This window comes from Rhinolophus ferrumequinum, chromosome X (genome assembly GCF_004115265.2).
Source record: "Rhinolophus ferrumequinum isolate MPI-CBG mRhiFer1 chromosome X, mRhiFer1_v1.p, whole genome shotgun sequence".
In the NCBI taxonomy this organism is placed as follows: Eukaryota; Metazoa; Chordata; class Mammalia; order Chiroptera; family Rhinolophidae; genus Rhinolophus; species Rhinolophus ferrumequinum.
The window spans coordinates 61,687,431-61,707,853 of record NC_046284.1 but is presented as its reverse complement, the minus strand read 5'-3'; the positions used below and the strand labels follow the sequence as shown (position 1 = coordinate 61,707,853).

The 20,423-nt window shown below is 35.9% G+C and overlaps 2 pseudogenes; both read left to right on the top strand.

Moving 5' to 3' along the window:
- The first annotated feature begins 463 nt into the window (after positions 1-463).
- On the top strand, positions 464-1,284 carry LOC117012464 (heat shock protein HSP 90-alpha-like; annotated as a pseudogene).
- A 1,859-nt stretch (positions 1,285-3,143) lies between these two features.
- Positions 3,144-18,673, top strand: LOC117012400 (GDP-L-fucose synthase-like; annotated as a pseudogene).
- Positions 18,674-20,423: the final 1,750 nt, after the last annotated feature.

The window sequence follows — 20,423 nt, the reverse complement described above, 5'->3', positions numbered from 1 at the left end:
TTTCCAGAGTTGTTTCCTGTTTTGTTCATTTTCTTGCTAGTGTCTGCTATTTTCATATGCTTCCTAAGTATTTTGCATTATTGTCTTACTATGTGTTTTCTCTACTTCATAACACTTCTGATTAAAAATCATCATCTTCAATTTTAATTGGCAATTTCTACATACATTATTTGACATTCCTGCTAATAAATTGATCCCACTTGCCTGTCAAATATGGCACTATAGCAAACTGGTGATGAGCCAACAATTCAACCTGAGTACTATGGATCCAACTACTGGCATTACGCAGGCTGTCCAATTTTAGTTCACTGTTTTCTCTCCCCAAAATTACATACAGGTTCAAAGCAGACCTAATCAGGATTACAGCCATTTGTTTTGGAAATTGACAAGGTGATTATAAATTTATATATATTTTCAAAAGGTTAAGAATAGCCGATAATCTTGAGGAAGAATATGATGCTTTATTAAAAAGATGTAGTAATACTACACATCTGCTTCTGGTGATGAGATGGTTTCTCTGAAGCACTGCTGCACAAGAATAAAAGATAACCAGAAACATATCTATTACGTCACAGGTGAGACCAAGGACCAGGTAGCTAACTTGGCCTTTGTGTAATGTCTTTGCAAGCATGGCCTAGAAGTGACCTATATCATCAAGCCTGTTGATGAATAAGTGCTGTGTCCAAAAGCTGAAGGAATTTAAGGGGAAGACTTTGGTGTCAGTCACCAAAGAGGGCTTGGAACTTCCAGAAGATGAAGAAGAGAAAAAGAATCAGGAAGAGAAAAAAAACGAAGTTTGAAAACCCCTGCAAGGTTATGAACGACATCTTTGAGAAAAAAAGTAGAAAAGGTGGTTGTGTCAAACTGATCGGTGACATCCCCATGCTGCATTGTCACAATCACATATGGCTGGACAGCAAACATGGAAAGAATCATGAAGGCTTAAGCCCTAAGAGACATGTCAGTACACGGCGGCAGGGAAACACCTAGAGATAAACGCTGACCACTTTATCCTCGTGACCTCAATGCAAAAGACAGAGGCTGACAATAATGGCAAGTCTGTGAAGGGCCTGGTCATCCTACTCTACGAAACTGCGCTTATCTTCAGGCTTCAGTCTGAATGAGTCCCAGACACATGCCAACAGGATCTACAGGATGATCAAACTCAGTCTCGGTATTGATGAAGATGACCCCACTGCTGATGACAACAGTGCTGCTGTAACTGAAGAGATGCCGTCCTTCAAAGGGGACAATGACATGTCACGCATAGAAGAAGTAGACTAAGCTCCGCCTGAAGAATGGCTTGTACATGTGTTCAATACTTTACCTTCATCCCCTCTGATATACTTTGGAGAATTTTTACAATTTCTGTTAACGTTTAAAAATTTGTATGCCATGACAATAACTACTTAAAAGAAAGATAAGATTTATTTCTACTTTTAAGTGTTTGATACTGTGATACCTTAGACATTAAAGCAGAGCTAGATTTTCCTTTCTTGTATCATGTTGGCTCATTTTAACGGATCGAGGTTACATTTGTTGTAAAATGTACATAACCTAATGATAACTTTGTGGTCTAAAGTATTTAGCTATCAAGTGAATTCCTTAGTGTATCAAACCTTTTGTTACTAAAGTGTTCTGAGATATACCGATGTTTAAAAGGAACATATTGGTTAAAACAACATGAATCTCCTAGGATTGTTTTAAACCTCCCATCCCCTGTAGTCATTAACTGCGTGTACCGGCCTCTAGAAATTAGTATGTTAAGTTGAGCCAACTTGATGGGAGTAACTATCCACAGAGCCTGTTTTCCAAACAAAAGTATTGTTTAGAGTAGCAAAATTATAAGCCTAACTAGGCATGATGGAAAGCTGTTTGAAAGTAACTAGAGCAAGTTTTGTGAATGGAAATGTAGTGTTTAAATCACATTCTGCCTTAAAAGATCATGACAAATACAGAAGAATTATAAATAAACAAATAAATAAATAATAAAGTAATTAAGATTTTTTTTAAATTATAAGAATAGACCAGTGAAACAGAATAAAGATTCTAGGGCCCAGAAACAGACCCCATCTGATTTACTTCAAAGTTAACACATCACAATAGTGGGGTAAGAAATTTCCTTTCAACAAATGGTATCAAACCAAATAAAAAAAAAAAAAGCATTCCTGTTGTTAATCAGGCTGGGAGGATAGACACAGATAGTTGCAGTTAAAAGGAAATATTGTTTCTAATAAGGTCATACAATACCTGTAACATGCCATAATAATCACTTTTTTGAGTAACTGCTGCTTTCTTAACATGGACAACCACTCCCCTACCCACCACCCCCACCCTCCAGCCAGATTTTCTATTATTTGTTACTAGGGAAACCCAAATGCCTAAACTTCCCTCAGCTCTTGCCAATAACCAAACCCTTGTTAATGTGCACTTTTTCTAATCCAACCTCAGAAATAACAACCACTCAAGAACTGACCCACTTTCTTTTGACTCTTTTCAGAATCTTTCAGTAATAATCCAAACCTTACAAAAGACACTTACCTCCTCCATCTTCTCAAATGACATTCCACATGTCCTCTGAAATACCCTTCCCTTGCACTGAGTCAATAAATCTGATTTTCTGAGACTACTGGCTTGTTCCTGATGGTCATTAACAGGAGTTTGTGAGCTCTAAATGTGAAATGTAAAACTAGAAAGCATTTGGAATACAATATAGACAAAACATCTTCATGACCTTGTGATAGGCAAAGATTTATGAGAAAGAAAATAAATAGCACTAACCATAAAGGAAATGATTGACAAGTCTGACTACATTAAAATTAAGAATGTCTTTTAATCAAAATATACTATTAAGAGAAAAAAATGCAAGCCAACGAGTATGACCTGACATTTGAAATACATTTAATTGGGCATACATATTATGGACAAAGGAGCTCATGTCCATAATATACTAAAAAAAATTCCTAGAAATTAATAAAAAACAACAACCTAATAGGAAAATGGGAAACAGATTTATTGAGGCAATTTGGAAAGAGGATATCCACATTGGTAAAATTACGTTGCAAAACTGTTCATGAACCTCTGTTAAAACTGAACTTCCGCATAGTTCCACTCACTGGTATATGACCAACAGAAACGGGTGCATGTATGTACCAGAAGGTTAGTGCAAAAATGCCCATAGCACAACTGTTCATAAGATCCAGAAACTAGAAATGACCGTAATTTTCAGTAAGAATGGAATGAGCTATGAGTAAGTTCATTTGCAAGAGATTTATACAATGGAATACTATGAATAATTAAAAAGAGGACAAAGTTCCCACATACAACAACTGGGATGAGTTTCACACATATAATGTTGAACCAAAAAAGTCAGTAACAAGAGAATACATATTTTATGATTCAATTGCAATAAATTTCAAAAGCAGGCAAAACTAACTTACAGTATTAGAAAAGAGGGTGGGAGTAGTGATAGTTATGAGGCACAAAGAGGGCTTGGATACTGGAAACAATTCGGTGTATTGACTTAAATAGTCAATTCACCAACCCACACACTTTTGATTTGATAACATAACTGTCTATATGTTATTCTTTTCTAGCTGCTCATTTTATAAAGAGGAAGGGCAGTTAAGCACAGAGAGAAGGCAATACACAACCCCAAAGGAAATAGCTAAAACATACGTGAGTCTTTAAAATTGAGAGAGATTCTCAGTTACCAAAATGCATTCCACGTGTTTCTTTCACTGTCAATCGTGCAAAACAAGACTTTACGTGAGAAGGTTTATCTGAGCTGTGACAGGGGAATTGAGGTTTTCCTGGGAGGTTTTTCAGTCATTACTGGATTACTGAGACATTTTGGGTGGAAAGACAGAGTTTGAAAAGAATACATTGCACAGAATTTCTCTAAGATTTGCACCTAATCTGGTGTGCTTGAGTCAGGGTTTCTGTAAGGTTGTCATCTGGGCATACCACCCCAGAAGATTAGTTAACATCAATCTCTGGTTGATTCAGAGATGTAAGTCTCAGTCCTATAGCAGATAAATTTGCGACAATGATCAGGTCAGGAAAGGGGCAGGGGCCTGGGTCAAATGTGAAAAAAACATAAAAACTGGGAACCTATATTAGTTTGCTAGGGCTGTCATAAGACAGTATTACAGATTAGGTAGTTTAAATAACAGACATTTATTTGCAACTGAAGTCCAAGGTCAAGGTGTTGGCGGGGTTGTTTATTTATGAGGACTGTCTTTGTTTGTGGATGGCTGTCTTCTCCCTGTGTCTTCACATGACACTCCCTCTGTGTGTGCCTCTGTCTTAATCTCCTTTTCTTACAAAGACACCAGTCCTATTTGAGGTCCACCCCAATGACCTTATTAAACCTGAATTACCTCTTCAAAAGCTCTACCATCAAATATAATCACATTCTGAGGTACTGAGTATTAGGATTTCAATATACGAATTTGGGAGAGAGGGGCACAACTCAGTCCATAACAGTACCTATACATGTGCATTAAATGATTAATGTAAAATAACTCACAACTAGTTTTAAATTAAGTTTAACATTGATCAAAAGTATTTATATCTATGAAAATGTCAATCATGCCCTAGGACAAAGGAATTGACACAAACCTAAGGGAGTACATACAATTGAGATCTGATCCATTTCTCCTATGGACTGAATTGTGTCCTTCCAAAAATCTTATGTTCAAACCCTAAGCCTCAGTGGGACTGTATTTGGAGACAGTGCTTTTAAAGATGCAATTAAATTTAAGTGAGATCATAAAAGTCCCTAAGTATTGTTGTCTTTATAAGTGGAGACACAGGATGTACACGCACAGAGAAAAGGCCATGTGAGGCCACAGTGAGAAGACAGACATCTGCAAGCCACGGTGAGAGGCTTCAGGAAAACTTGACTCTGCCAACATCCTTTTGATTATTATTAGTTTCAGGTGTACAGATCGATATAGTAATCAGACATTGAAATAACTCAAAAAGTCTACTGCCCACCCATCACTGTACATAATTATTAGAATCTTGGACTTCCAGCCTCTGGAACTGTGAGAAAATAAATTTCTGTTGTTTGAGCCACCCAGTGTTTTGTTATGGCAACCCTAGCGGATTAATACAGTTACCCAAATATATTCAATTTACATTTCACAGAGGATTGTAAAAAGCAGTTTTAAATAAGGGAGAGTTTTGGGAAGTCACAGGGAAATCAGTTTTGCAGCTCATAATGGGGCAGGTTTTCTATCAAAGTGGGTATATTTGGTTTAGAGTTCCAGCCAGTTCTCTATCTGTGCAAACCCACAACAAATCAGCCCCCTGATTGGTTCAGAGCAGTGAATCTTTACCTCATGAATGATGAGTTGCTGTTCTTTACACCTCTTCCACTAAGAAATATACACAACTTTTGTTGGATTTTTTTTTATTTCATAGGCAGTATAGTATACATTTGTGTTTACTTCAACCCATTTATCAAGTGACCAACAAAGCTGGCTTCTCTGAATGAAGCTACAAAAGAACAGTGTCCCCAGAATGATTCAAGTTGTAAGGTGAGCAGTTTGCCATTAGGCCTTCAGCATCCATTCAACAGATTCCACATCTCTTTAAATATCTTACTACTTCACGGAAACGCCCTATAACTTGTTGACAGAAACAATAATTAAGCCTGTTTAGCAGATAGTCCTACATGATATGCTGGCACCAGCTCATGGGCACTAAAGAAGATAATGGCAGAGAAAGCCCTGAGGCAGAACGTGAATAGTATTTTAGGCCATCTACATAAGAGAAACGATGGACTAAGGCAAATGCGGAAGGGAAATCTAGCCTGTACCTTGCTCACTAAGCCTAGCATCTGGTGACCAGCTGCATAAACCCGAGGGAAGCGTGACTTTTCTAATTTGTCTTCCTGAAGGGGTGCCTTTTTGTAACTTTTTCACCCAGAAGGGGAACTGTTTTGAATTAGGTTACCATAAAATCAGACATTGAGAAGCGAATTTAAGTGTGAATAGTTTATTTGAAAGGTGATGTAGGTAAATAGTAGTGGGGAAGTGGGAAAGTAAGACAAGGGGGGAAATAAGCCAAGAACGTGTACATTATCAAACTAGTCATCACTGTGGCAACAACAGTTTAGAGACACTGAGAATCTCTGGGGGACAGTGAGGAACACACCTCTTAGTTATACCAACTGAGAAGTGAGAAAACTGGGATATCTATCCAACTTTCCATAATGAAGGATGCTTCCAGATGACTGTGATGGAAGAGCGGGCCCTTATTCACCTGCACATACATACAACACGAGAAAGAAAGAAATATTTGCCATTTTAAAAATTTTAAATCTTGCTTGCGATTGTCATTGCTAGATAGCATTTCAATGTGTGATTAAAACAAAATTATTTGTACACAACTATTGATAGATATTTTGATACTTTCCAGATTTGGGCCATTATGAAAAATACCGTGACTTGCAATTAGATTTTTAGATTTGATCTTCATCTATGATGATTTGCAGTCTATTATGTACCTAGGTGTATGCTTTAAAAATTAATAATCTGATTCAACATTTGGTGTGATTTTTCAAGTTTATGACTCATATCTTCAATTCTAAAAAAGAAAAGACTATTAATACTTCAAGAAATACCTTTATGTCATTTCCTCCATTCTCTTTATTTGGAACTCATTTTAGTCAAGAACTTAATCTCAAACTATTCTTTATGTTTGTTAGTCTATTTTTCATAGTTTAAATATCTTTCTTGCTCTGTAATGTATTCTGTGCCAGTTCTTCAGTACTGTCTTCCAATTCCTAATTCTTTATTCATCTGGATTCTAATATTTATCAGATGTCATTGTATTTTATATTTCAGTGATTACAGTTTTAACTGCAAGATTTCTTACAGAGATCTGTTTTTGATTTTTAGACTTTTTTCTTTGGTTTAAGATTTATTGTTCTTTTTTGGATATTAACATTTTCATTTTCTATAGTAGATAATAAATATTCATTCTAAAGTCATTTTCAGGTTGTTTTAATGTTTCTGCTTCCTCAGCAGTAAATTATTTTGCTTATTGTGTCTGTTGGCTATCATTATGTTGTTAGTTTCACTGTTGTGTATTGATAATTTAGTTTGGAGTTCCTCTTGAGTGGGAATTTCTTCCTGTCTCAGAGTTTTATAGTTGATTGTACGTGGTCTATGAGGGAACACAGATAAGAAATAAGTTATATATTGGCAGAGTCAAGGTTTTTCCCCTTGACAAGTAACATAGATTCCAAGCCTAGGACAACAGGCACACTACCCTGATTCCACGCTCTGTGCTACCTACCGCGTCTTTAGAGAGGAGTTCGATACTATCTGAAGATATGGACAGTGGTAGAAGATTTTTGGATTTACATATGCGTCAAATCATTCTGCTTAGCCCAAAGTCTCATACAATGAGCCTGATATGATTTCTTAAAATGTGTGGCATGCTTTTGATACTAATTAACACATAGGAATTTAATTTTCAGATGTTTCTACTTTCTTCTGTTCTTTTGTCCAGTTGGCCTGTAGCATCAGCCCCTATTATCCATTCCTTAGGGGAAAGGGTGGAATTGTTATAATTTCTATTCTATGGGCATCTTAAATTAGTATTGAATATTGGTATGTCTTTAATATGTTAAAGACATATTTATGAAGTGCAAGTATAAGGATTTGAAAGAGAACTAGTAGCATTTAAGACTTGAAATTGTTGCTGTGTGTTTAATCGTTAGTTCTCTTCAAGGTTTGAATTAGAGAAGTTTATCTAAACAATCTGCACCTATTACACATTATAGCAGTTAGTTTTATAAAGCAACTTTTCAAAAATGTATGTTATAATATTTTCTCCTGAATCTTGCAGTCTTGCACTGATAGCCAGTTCTGTAGTATGTTATTACAAAAAGGGACTAAATAAAAATCAGTGGGTGTGTGTGTCCATTCATGCACATATAAAAGATGAATTGTTTGGCTTATCTTTTACAGATTTCAAAAGAGAGGTCTCTTGTGTACATTTCTATAATACATCATCTATATAGAGCATTGTGTATTCACCACCCAGAGTCAGTTCTCTTATAATTTGACTAACCAACGTCACCCCAATAAATTTAATGAAAAATAAAAAAGAATTCTCTCTTTCTCTCCCCCACCCCTCTCTCTCAACCTGTCTCTCTAAAACACACATATTCCTAGTTTTCATGTGGCTGTACTGTCCCCATCAGCGTTCGTGCTTACCAAGACATGAGGCAATCAATATATTCTTAGGTGATCATATTTATTTCATGCTTACTTCCTCTGCTTAGAATCATAGTGTTTGTTCAGAGTATTTCATAGAAATAGAATTTATTAATCCTCTGATTCACATCAACATGAATTAATTATTGTGTATAATAAAGTCTTGTTAGTAACCAGGTTTTGTCTTTGTGATTTGCATAGGGGCATCAACAATGAGAAAGGACAATTTAAAATACTTGTATATAGTTATTTAATAAGGTAAGATATGAAAACTATATGGTTGCCTGAAAAAAAAAAGTGCTTAAAACTTAAGGGACTGAAATCCTATACTGTGCTATTATGTTCCTTAAGTATATAGAACACAAAAGTGATGCAAATATTAATCTGCATAACTATGATAATTAGTGGCTTCTCTTGAAACAGTAGAAGATCTGGTGACTCTGGCCTTATGTTTTTAGCGTGAATAATTGTTTAAAGCTGAGGAACAGTTGTATTGTCAGGGTGAATCATGTGCTCTCTAGTTTACCACAACCTTCATCATTCCTTGCATTTCTGACATGGAGGGTGAGATTTTAAATAACCGTTTGACTTACAACCTTGAATCAATTAGGATAAAAATATGCTACTGATGAAAGGTAAGTAATTATTTTGGGGATGAATTAAATATCAGTAAAGGAACAAGTTTGAAGTTTCCAAAAGCAGAAAATAATGTGCAAGAGGCAACTGCTAATTTTCAAGGTAGTAATATAATAAATTTCACAACACTATAAAAATTAAAAAATAGTCTTTCCACACGATTCATTATTAAGTATAGTAGTATTGTGACATATTCATTTATGAATCTCCAGAGAGTAATGACAATTTCAAATAATGTTTCTAAGCTATAGAAACATCAAGGATACAGTGTGTTCATAAATAGTTTGCATCCTTCCATGGGGTTAAAAATTATAGGAATATTTAGCTTTTTGTCCATTGAGTGTGTTGGCCAGTTCTGTTTGGGTTCCTCTCTGTCCCCTAAGCAAAGTCCTTTCAACAGTTCCTACGTCTTTTGATCCATATATAAACCATGTTCCTCAATTAAGAGGCATCATAAATTCTACATCATACATAAAATCATTCAGGTTTGAAATATTTTGGTTGATTAATAACTCATTCTTGCCCCTTGACATCGGCTATTTCTTTTAATGATTCTGGGAAGGATAACCAGGGTAGTAGTGTAATAAAAAATAAAAATTGGCTGCTTACTAATAGCTTAGATGGTTGAAACTCATCGTTAAAATGATTATCGATGGAGTTTAATTGTGTTCTCTCCCTGGACCCCATTACTGTGGTTAATCAAAAGTCTTCTGTGTGATTTCCTTAGCATAAGTCGTATATGTAGCTTTATAATTATGTTGTCAACTTGAATTTCTTTTTTTCTCGTAGAAAAAAAAATGCATGTAGAAATATTTTGCTGTAAAGTAATACTCCACTTCAGTTGTCTTAATATGTGTTTCAGATGTAAGGTTTTCACATGATTTCTAAAACTAGGTAACACAAAAGTAAATTTTTTAATGCCGTGTCAAAATTATGAAATGTTTACTTAAGATCAGAACATACTGCACCTTGTTTGTAGAAAAATTAGTTCTGAAATAATAAGTGTCTGAACATCTAAAGGATGATTTGAGCAAGTAAGTTTTTGTTAGATTTAAAAGTATATGTAAGGACTTCAAAAAACACCTGTAACCCCAAGATTGAATACTATTTGGCCATGTGGTCTTTTACAAATTATATAAGTCCAGGTGTATTTGAATCAACAGGATTTAATGACAGCTTCCTTGTACTACACTCACTTTACAGAATGGAAACTTTCAAAAACTCAGAATTTGTGAATGCCATGCAATCATCTGCCCTTAAATATAGCTATCAATTGATGAACCCAGATGTCACTGTCATGCCATCAGCACTTTATCAAGCTCAAATTGTGCATATTTCTGTTTAAAACATCCTAAAAGGAGACACTTGCTCTAAGTTAAATAAACAGGCCATTAGATTGGAAATAGAATGATCCACACTGGCACAGTTAATTCATTTTCTAATTATTGCTGAGCTTTACCTGATTTTTAGACTCATCTCAGCAAAATAGGTGGTAGGTTTTCTTACTAGAAAACTGGAAATCTCTACCCTTCATTTTATGTTATTTTATTTAACAAAACAACACTATCATACCTAGACATAACTGACACTGAGATACCTATCAGCTTGAATAACTCAAAATCTTGACGGCACACATTTTGCAAAGCAATGGAGAAATAGATATTTTGGGATTACAAAGGGGTACAACCACTTTGGAGCAGAATTTACCCATGTCTAGCAAAATTACATGTGCACTTTTTTCAGTTTTTAATTTTTTTATTAAAATTTATTGCGGTGACAATTGTTAGTAAAATTACATAGGTTTCAAGTGTACAATTATAATATATCATCTCTATATCACATCGTGTGTTCACCACACAGAGTCAGTTCTTCCATCACTATACATCTGACCCCCTTTTCCCTCTTCTACCCCCCCACACCCCTTACCCACTGGTAACCACTAAAAGTATTGTCTGTGTCTATGAGTTTTTGTTTCTTTATTTGTTTGTCTTGTTCCTTTGTTGCTTTCAATTTTATACCCCACATATCAGTAAATTCATATGGTTCTTGACTTTTTCTGTCTGACTTATTTCGCTTGGCATAACAATCTCAAGATCCATCCATGTTATTGCAAATGGCACTGTGTCATCTTTTCTTATGGCAGAGTAGTATTCCCTTGTGTGTATATTCCATATCTTCTTTATCCAATCATCTATTGAAGGACATTTTGGTTGTTTCCATGTCTTGGCCACCATTAATAAAGCTGCAATGAATATGGGAGCACATATGTCTTTATGGATAAACGTTTTCAGATTTTTTGGTGGATATAGCCAGGAGAGTGATTGCTGGGTCATATGGTAATTCTATTCATAATTTTTTTAAATTTATTTTTAATTTAGCGTCTATTCGTAATTTTTTGAGGAACCTCCACACTGCCTTCCATAGCGGCTGCACCAGTCTGCATTCCTACCAACAGTGTCTGAGGGTTCCCTTTTCTCCACAGCCTCTCCAACACTTGTTATCATTTGTCTTGTTTATGACAGCCATTCTAACTGGGGTGAGGTGCTTCTGCACAGCAAAAGGAACCATCAACAAAATAAAGAGGGAACCAACCGAATGGGAGAAAATGTTTGCTAATGATGCTTCTGATAAGGGGCTAATATCCAAAATATATAAGGAACTCATACAACTCAACAACAAAAAAAAATCCAATTAAAAAATAGACGGAGGACCTGAATATACAGTTCTCCAAAGAGGGCATGAAGATAGCCAATAGACATATGAAAAGATACTCAACATTACTAATCATCAGAGAAATGCAAATTAAAACCACACATGCATTTTTAATAAAGAATCTGACTCAATTTTTGACATTTGACTACTGATAGCCTTCATGTCCCACTGCTCCTCCTTATCCTTCTGCCCACATCTGGGCAAATTAATAAGAAATCCTGGGTACTCTCTCTTTTAGTGCCATGGGAAATGCTAACTACACAAGTGCTAGCCTTACTCAGGAATCCTCATGCTAACCCCACGCCCTAACCACTACAGTCATCTTTTGTCACTCTCAAGCCATTCTTATTTAGGATTGAGAGCCAGCCCTATTCTCCTCAGAAAGCATCATTATGTAATTAATACAACATTTCATACCCTTGCAGTGTGTATGTGGCATCATCAGTCTTGATATGCAAACCAATTTTAGGTGAGGGTCTATTCCATCTTTGCCAGGTGGCTGAACAAATTTATTTACTTTTGATTCACAGTCTACCTCTAGGAGTCTACACACACACACACATACACACACACGTATGTTTATTCTTTGCAGCACCACTTTTGTAATCACAAAAAAACTATAAACAATATAAATGTCCAGTAATGAGACTGGTTGAAAAAAATTATTGACCAGCCTCACAATAAAATATTGTACAGATATAAAAAGGAATAAAAGAGATCTCTACATACTGCTATGGAGTGATTTCCAAAATACATTGTCAAATGAAAAGAAGCAGATGCATAACAGTACGTATAGTATGCTAACTTGAATCTATGTAAGACAAATATGTATAAATATATATGTGAACCTACATATGTATATGTATTTGTTTATAGATTTCTTTGAAAAAATAAGGTAATCATAAAACAAATTAACAAAAAGTTTACCTTAAAAGGGAAACAGGGAAAGAATGTAGAGATAGAACTGGGAGCTGGACTACTATGTTTGTAAATTTGTAAATTTCACTTTGGGTGTACAAGGTGTGATCAAACAATACAGTGAATGTTGAAATAAAAAAAAATTATTACACAGTAAAAGACACATTGCCATTAATCCCCCTCAAAATACTCCTCCTCGCTTCGAACACAATATCCCATCATTCTTGCCACTTTCTGAAGCAGTTCTGGAAGTCCTCTTTCATGAGAGTCTTTAGTTGCTCTGTCATGGCTGCCTCGATGTCCTGAATCATTTTGACTTTGGGAAAGAGCCAGAAGTTGCATGGTGCCAGAACCGGTGAATAAGTTAGAGGAGGACACATCACAATGTTTTTATTTGACAAAAATTGCCATATACCAGAAGCGATGTGTGACACAGAGCTTTGTCATGATGGAGGATGATTTACAGCACACTTTAAAACACATCTTCTCTCAACCATAGCTCACACCCAACTGGACTGAACAACTTGAAACTTGTCACGCACTGCTACTAAGGGTTGACATGCTGCTTCCTATATTGAAGATCCCTGCCTTTCCATTGGATGGCACTCAGCAACAGTATTCACCATCTTTTTTGATCACAACGGAAAGGCTCCATGTCACATATTGCTTCTGGTATGGCAATTTCTGTCAAATAAAAACAGTATGGTGTGTCCTCATCCACCTTACTAACTGGACGTGGCACTGTGAGACTTCTGGCTCTTCCCCAAAGTCAAAATGACCATAAAATGTAAATGTTTTGAATCAATTCAGGACATTGAGGCAACCATGACAGTGCAACTAAAGACATGAAAGAGGACTTCTAGAACTGCTTCAGAAAGTATCAAGAATGATGGTATAAGTGTGTTCAAAGGGAGGGGGAGTATTTTGAGGGGGATTAATGGGAATGTGTCTTTTACTGTTAACATTCACTGTAGTTTTTAATAACAACATGTATATACATGTCTTACATACTATATAGCAAAATTAAGTCAAAATGAAAAAAGATCAATACTTAAAAACAAATAATTAATTCAAATGAATGCTGCATCTTTTTGGTGGCATAAATGCAATGAGAAAAATGATTTCAAATGACTTTAAAACATAATAATTATATATCATTCATATGAAATATCCTAAGCATAAAAGAAACTGCAAAGAAACCTAAAATTATTTCATAATCTTATTTTACTAATAATATTGGTGCATTTAATCTGAAACCTTTATATAGATATTACAAAATGAAGCAAATAAATATTTTTGTTTAATCCTTAGAAACTAATATTTTCTGCACAATGGACCAAAGATACAAAAACGTGAACTTGTAATTTTAAATTGGAAATATCAGGAAACACTCATGATATATTATTTATTCAAAAGTATCTATCTTCTTGTGGTACATATATACAATGGAATATTACACGTAAGAAAAGATGAAATACTGCCATTTGCAACAACATGGATGGATCTTGAGATTATCATGCTAAGGGAAATAAGTCAGACAGAAGAAGGCGACAACTATATGATTTCATTCATATGTGGGATATTAAACTGAAAGCAACAAATGCACACGACAAATAAACGAGTAAAAATCATAGACACAGACAACAGTTTAGTGGTTACCAGCGGGTAAGGGGGTAGTGGGGATGGTAGAAGACAGTAAAGGAGTAAAATATATGGTGACAGATGGAGATTTAACTTTGGGTGGCGAACACACACTGCAATATGTAGATGATGTATTATAGAATTGTACACTTGAAACCTATATAATTTTATTAACCAATGGCACCCCAATAAATTCAATTTTAAAAAAGTCAAAAAAGTATCCATCTTCTTGATTTCTATTGAAAACAAAGGCAAACCTAGATGTGATGAGTAGCCCTAATATTGAGATTATGATCTCTAGATGTAGTTTTCCAATTAAAACAACTGGAGATTTTTATTGTAATAGCTAATAGCAGGTATGGGGCATAAAATATACAAAATGAGCCTGGAGCATGTTGTCATACCAGAAAACAAAGAAGCTATAAAAATATTTTTAGGATCATACAAATGAACTCAGTAGACCTACTTGAAGAGTTTACCACTGGCCAATGTTAAAATAATTTGAGCATCAAAAACAATAATAACTGCAATGGATAGAAACATAACATACATATTAAAAATACAAGAGTTAAATAAAAGGCATCCAAAATGAAATGGAAGACGTAAAACTGTCATTATTTGCAGATGATATGATACTATATAGAGAGAACCATAAAGATTCCACCAAAAAACTATTAGAATTGATAAGTGAATTCAATAAAGTAGCAGGATACAAAATTAATATTCAGAAATCTGTCGCATTATTATACATCAATAATGAACAATCAGGAAAGTAAATTATAGAAGCCTGTCTCATTTACAATTGCATCAAAAAATAAAGATTATTAAAACAAAACAAACAAAAAAAAAAAACGCCTAGGAATAAATTTAACCGAGGAGGTAAAATACCTATACTTGGAAAACTATAAGACATTGAAGAAAGAAATCAAAGAATATACAAATAAATGGAAGCATACATCAGGCTCATGGATAGGAAGAATGAACATCTTTAAAATGCCCATACTACCCAAAGCAATCTATAAGTTCAATGCAATTTATTTCAAAGTACCAATTAAATTTTTCACAGAACTAGAACAAATAATCCTAAAATGTATTTGGAACCATAAAAGGTCCTGAATAGCCACAGCAATCTTGAGAAAGAATAAAGTTGGAGGTATCACACCACCTGATATCAAACTATACTACAAGGCCATAGCAATCAAAACAGCATGATATTGGCATAAAAACAGACACATAGATCAATGGAACAAAATAGAGGTCCCAGAAATAAACCCATGCCTATATGGTCATTTAAACTATGACAAGGAGGCAAGAAAATACAATGGGCTAAAGACAGTCTATTCAATAAATGGTTTGGGGAAAACTAGACAGATACCTACAAAATAAATTAAACTGGACCACCTTCTTATACTATATACAAGAATAAACTCAGAATGGATTAAAGACTCAAATGTAAGACCCAAAACCATAAAACTCCTCAAAGAAAATATAGGCAGAAGATTCTCCAACATTGCCCTTAGTAATACTTTTTATTTTCTGATACATCTCTGACAAGGGAAACAAAAGAAAAAATAAACAAATGGGACTACATCAAACTAAAAAGTTTTTGCAGAGAAAAGGAAACCATCAACAAAACGGAAAGACATTCTACTAAATGGAAAAATGTATTTTCCAATGATACATCTGATAAGGGCTTGATATCCAAAATTTATAAACAATTTATACAACTCAATACCAAAAAGCAAACAATCCAATAAAAACATGTACAAAGGACTCAAATAGACATTTCTGCAAAGAGGTCATACAGATGGTCAATAGACATATGAAAATATGCTCGATGTCACTAGTCATCAGAGAAATGCAAATTAAAACCACAATGATATCACCTCACACCTGTCAGGATGGCTATCATCAATAAATCAACAAACGACAAGTGTTGGTGAGGATGCGAAGAAAAGGGAACCCTCGTGCACTGTTGCCACTAACAACAGTTAGAGATTGGCATAGCCACTGTGAAAAATTTTGTGGAGGTTATTCAATAAATTAAAAATTAAACTACCTTATGACCCAGCACTTCCACTTCTGGACATTTACCTGAAGAAATCCAAAACACTAATTCAAAAATATATATGCACCCCTATGTTCACTGCAGCACAATTTACAATAGCCAAGATATGGAAGCAACCCAAGTGCCCATCAATAGACAGTTGGATAAAGAAATTGTGGTATGTTTATACAATGAAATATTATTCAGCCATAAAAAGAAAGAATGAAATCTTACCATTTGTGACAACATGGATGGACCTAGAGGGTATTATGCTAAGTGAAATAAGTCAGACTAAGAAAGAAATACCATATGATTTAATTTATATGTGGAATCTAAAGAACAAAATAAATGAACAACAAAAACAGAAGCAGACTCACAGATACAGAGAACTAACTGATGGTTGGAGAACTGGGTGAAAAAAAAGGTGAAGGGATTAAAAAATAGAAATTGGTAGTTACAAAATAGTCATGGGAATGTAAAGTACAGCAGAGAGAATATGTCAGTAATATTGCAACAACTCTGTGTAGTGCCATGTGGGTACTAGACTAATCGGGGTTGGGAGATAACTGCATAAATTATATAAATGTCAAACCACTATGCAGTACATCTGAAACTAATATGAAATAATATTGAATGTCATCAGTAACTGAAAAAAGTAAGTAAATATGTAGTTTTTTAATACAGGAATTAATTATGTTGATTTGACAAGCAACATACTTGCTTACTTTGCAGGTTTCTAAGGAGCCAATAATTATTCTGAAAACAGGGATAAAAGCAGTCGGGCATTTATCCTGTTTGTTTTGTACAAATGCACCCAAAGATAACCAAATAGTTCATGCATAAAACTTCTTATCTTTAGAGTTCAGTTAGCTAATACATAAAGAAGAAATGACAGAATTAGTATATCACCATTTGACAAACCCTAAGATTGCGGTATCATCGATGGATGCCGAAAGAATTATGTGAAAAGCTGATAGAAGATTTTATAATGACTGGATCAGGCTTATATACTTGATCTATTTCTCAGTCTTATCATCAGTATAAAAGAGGCAATAAAATATTATGGACTTTAGGATATGATTTGATGAGAAGTTAAAAAAACAAAACAAAACATTGTCCATGAAATATTATTGCCGAACATTTACCTGATAAGGCTTTAGGTCTTATGTAACTAAGGATACTACAGTCTGAATGAAATACAGGAGAGGTACTTATTAAATGACATAATGAAAATACAATCTGCAAAATCTTGAGTGTGTATGACTACAGTAGTTGGTCTCAAACTTTAGAGTATATCAGCAAATTGTTGGGCTTCTCTCCCAGGGTTCCTGATTTAATAGATTTGGGTTAGGCCCGGAAAACTTGCATTTTTAAGTTCTCAGGTGATTCTGATGCTGCTGGTCTGTGTACTTACACTTTGAGAACCAGTGGCTTCTTCAGCAACTATGTAGCACCTGTAGATTAAAATACACTTAAGAGGGGCACCGGGCAGATGGGATAGGGTATAGGTGCAAGTGACATGGGTGAGCCCCGGGGTCCATGCGGATCCTAGTGACAAGGGCCTCTGGGCTGGTGGGAAGAGCCATTCAGAAGGTGGTAGCAGATGGGGCCAGGCTGCCCAGAAAGGACTGGCTGTTTGTCTCCCCTAAGGATGCTGATCTCAGGGACGCTGCTAAGACCTGAGCCCTATTTGAATAGGTCCGGCCCATACATATCATCCATCTTGCTGCAATGGTGGTGGCCTGTTTCATAATATCAAGTATAATTTGGACTTCTGGAGGAAAAACGTACAAGTCAATGGCAACATCCTGCATTCGGCCTGGCCTTCAAGATGGGAGTGCACAAGGTGGTCTCCTGCCTGTCTACCTGCATCTTCCCCGACAAGACCACCTACCCTATAGATGAGACCATGATCCACAACGAGGCACCACGCAACAGCAATTTTGGCTACTCCTCCGTACGCCAAGAGGATGATCCATGTGCAGAACAGGGCCTACTTCCAGCAGCACAGCTGCACCTACACCGCCATTGTCCTCATCAATGCCTTCGGGCCCCGCGATAACTTCAGCATTGAGGATGGTCACATGCTGCCCAGGCTCATCCACAACGTGCACCTGGCAAGAGCAGAGGCTCAGCCCTGTCAATGGGGGGCACAGGGAAGCCTCGGAGGCAATTCATCTTCTCAGTGGACCTGACTTGGCTCTTTAACTGGGTCCTGCGGGAGTACAATGAGGTGGAGACCATCATCCTGTTAGGGGAAGAGAAGGATGAGGTTTCCATCCAGGAGTGACCAGGGTTGTGCTGGAGGCCAGGGACTTCCATGGGGAGGTCACTTTTGATACAACCAAATCAGATGGGCAGTTTCAGAAGACCACGGATAAGACAAGCTGTGGTATTACCTACTCGACCTCAGGTACACATCCTTCAAGTCTCTGTAAAGGAGACCTGTGCCTGTTTCACCGACAACTAAGAGCAGGCCTGAAAATGAAGCCCAATGGTGGGGCCGGCTTCAGCCTCCCCCTGTCCCTAGTGGCTGCTTAGCTGGCAAAGCCCAGTGGCCACCACACTCAGAGCCTGCCAGCAGTCGAGGGCACTGCGCGGTAACTTCGGCCCCACGTTCCACTCCCTCCACCAGGGTGGCTCCAGGCAGCTGTCCAGAGGGGCCACCGCTCATGTCCATCCTCAGGGAAACCAAGGCTTGTCCAGGTCTGGCATCTTGCTCCCCAGTGCCAGTGCCTGAGTCTTGAGTGTGTCCACTTCTGATCTTGCTTTCACACTCCCGGAGAGCCAATAAAGTGCATTTCACAGAAAAAAAAAAAAAAAATTAAGGTAAATTAAATTAAATTAAATTAAAAACCATGTAAGAAACGTGCCAGCAAAATATTATCTGTGGATCTTGTTTGGATCTTGATCTGAATAAACATACTGTAAAAATATTTATGAGAAAATTGGAGGAATTCGATCACTAATAATTGATATCAGAAATTATTGTTAAATATTTATATGTGATAAAAAGTTTTGTGCTTGATGTGCTTTTAAAAGTGTTTATCTTAAAGATATACACTAAAGCATTATTGGTTAAATTATAGGATGGCTGTTGATAACACCCGTGGTGTTTTTATATGATTCTCTCTACTTTTCTATATGGTTGAAATTTTCTAAAATAAAAATTGATTTATAAAATTAGTAGCTATACCCTCAGTTATTTTCAAGATAGATTCTAAAATATTATATATATATATATATATCCAAGAAAATGTATACATATTTTAAGAAAGGGAAACTCAATACTCAATACATACCGATAACAAAGATATACCATCAGCATCCAAACAATTCTAATTATGGCAAACTACTCACTTGAGCAACGTTGACCAAAGTGTCCTCTTGTACATATTTTTTTGGCACCCCTGGTATATGTATAAACATGTATGTATATTCTTCTTGCACCTCTCTTCTGTCTCCCTCAATGTAAAGTGGATTACCTTAAGGCTGTCAATCTTCTCTTGGAAGGCCACACACTTAATGAATCTTTGTTCTGAGTTACTTTATTCAAATGAAAGTTTTTATTGGGTGCCACACACTTAGAACTTTCCCCAGAGGGAATTTTTTCTTTCAGGGTCTGCAAAAGCCTCTTTTTTTTTTTTTTTAAAGTTTATTGAGGTGACAATTGTTAGTAAAATTACATAGATTTCAGGTGTACAATTCTGTATTACATCATCTATAAATCCCATTGTGTGTTCACCACCCAGAGTCAGTTCTCCTTCCATCACCATATATTTGATCCCCCTTACCCTCATCTCCCACCCTCTTCCCCCTTTACCCTCTGGTAACTAAACTATTGTCTGTGTCTATGAGTTTTTGTTTCTCATTTGTTTGTCTTGTTATTTTGTTGTTTTTGGTTTATATACCACATATCAGTGAAATCATATGGTTCTCTGCTTTTTCTGTCAAACTTATTTCGCTTAGCATTATACTTTCAAGATCCATCCATGTTGTCACAAATGTTCCTATATCATCTTTTCTTACTGCCGAATAATAGTCCATCGTGTATATATACCACAACTTCTTTATCCATTCATCTATCGAAGGACATTTTGGTTGTTTCCATGTCTTGGCCACCATAAATAAAGCTGCAGTGAACATTGGAGCACACGTGTCTTTATGTATAAATGTTTTCAAATTTTTGGGGTAGATACCCAGGAGAGGGATTGCTGGGTCATATGATAATT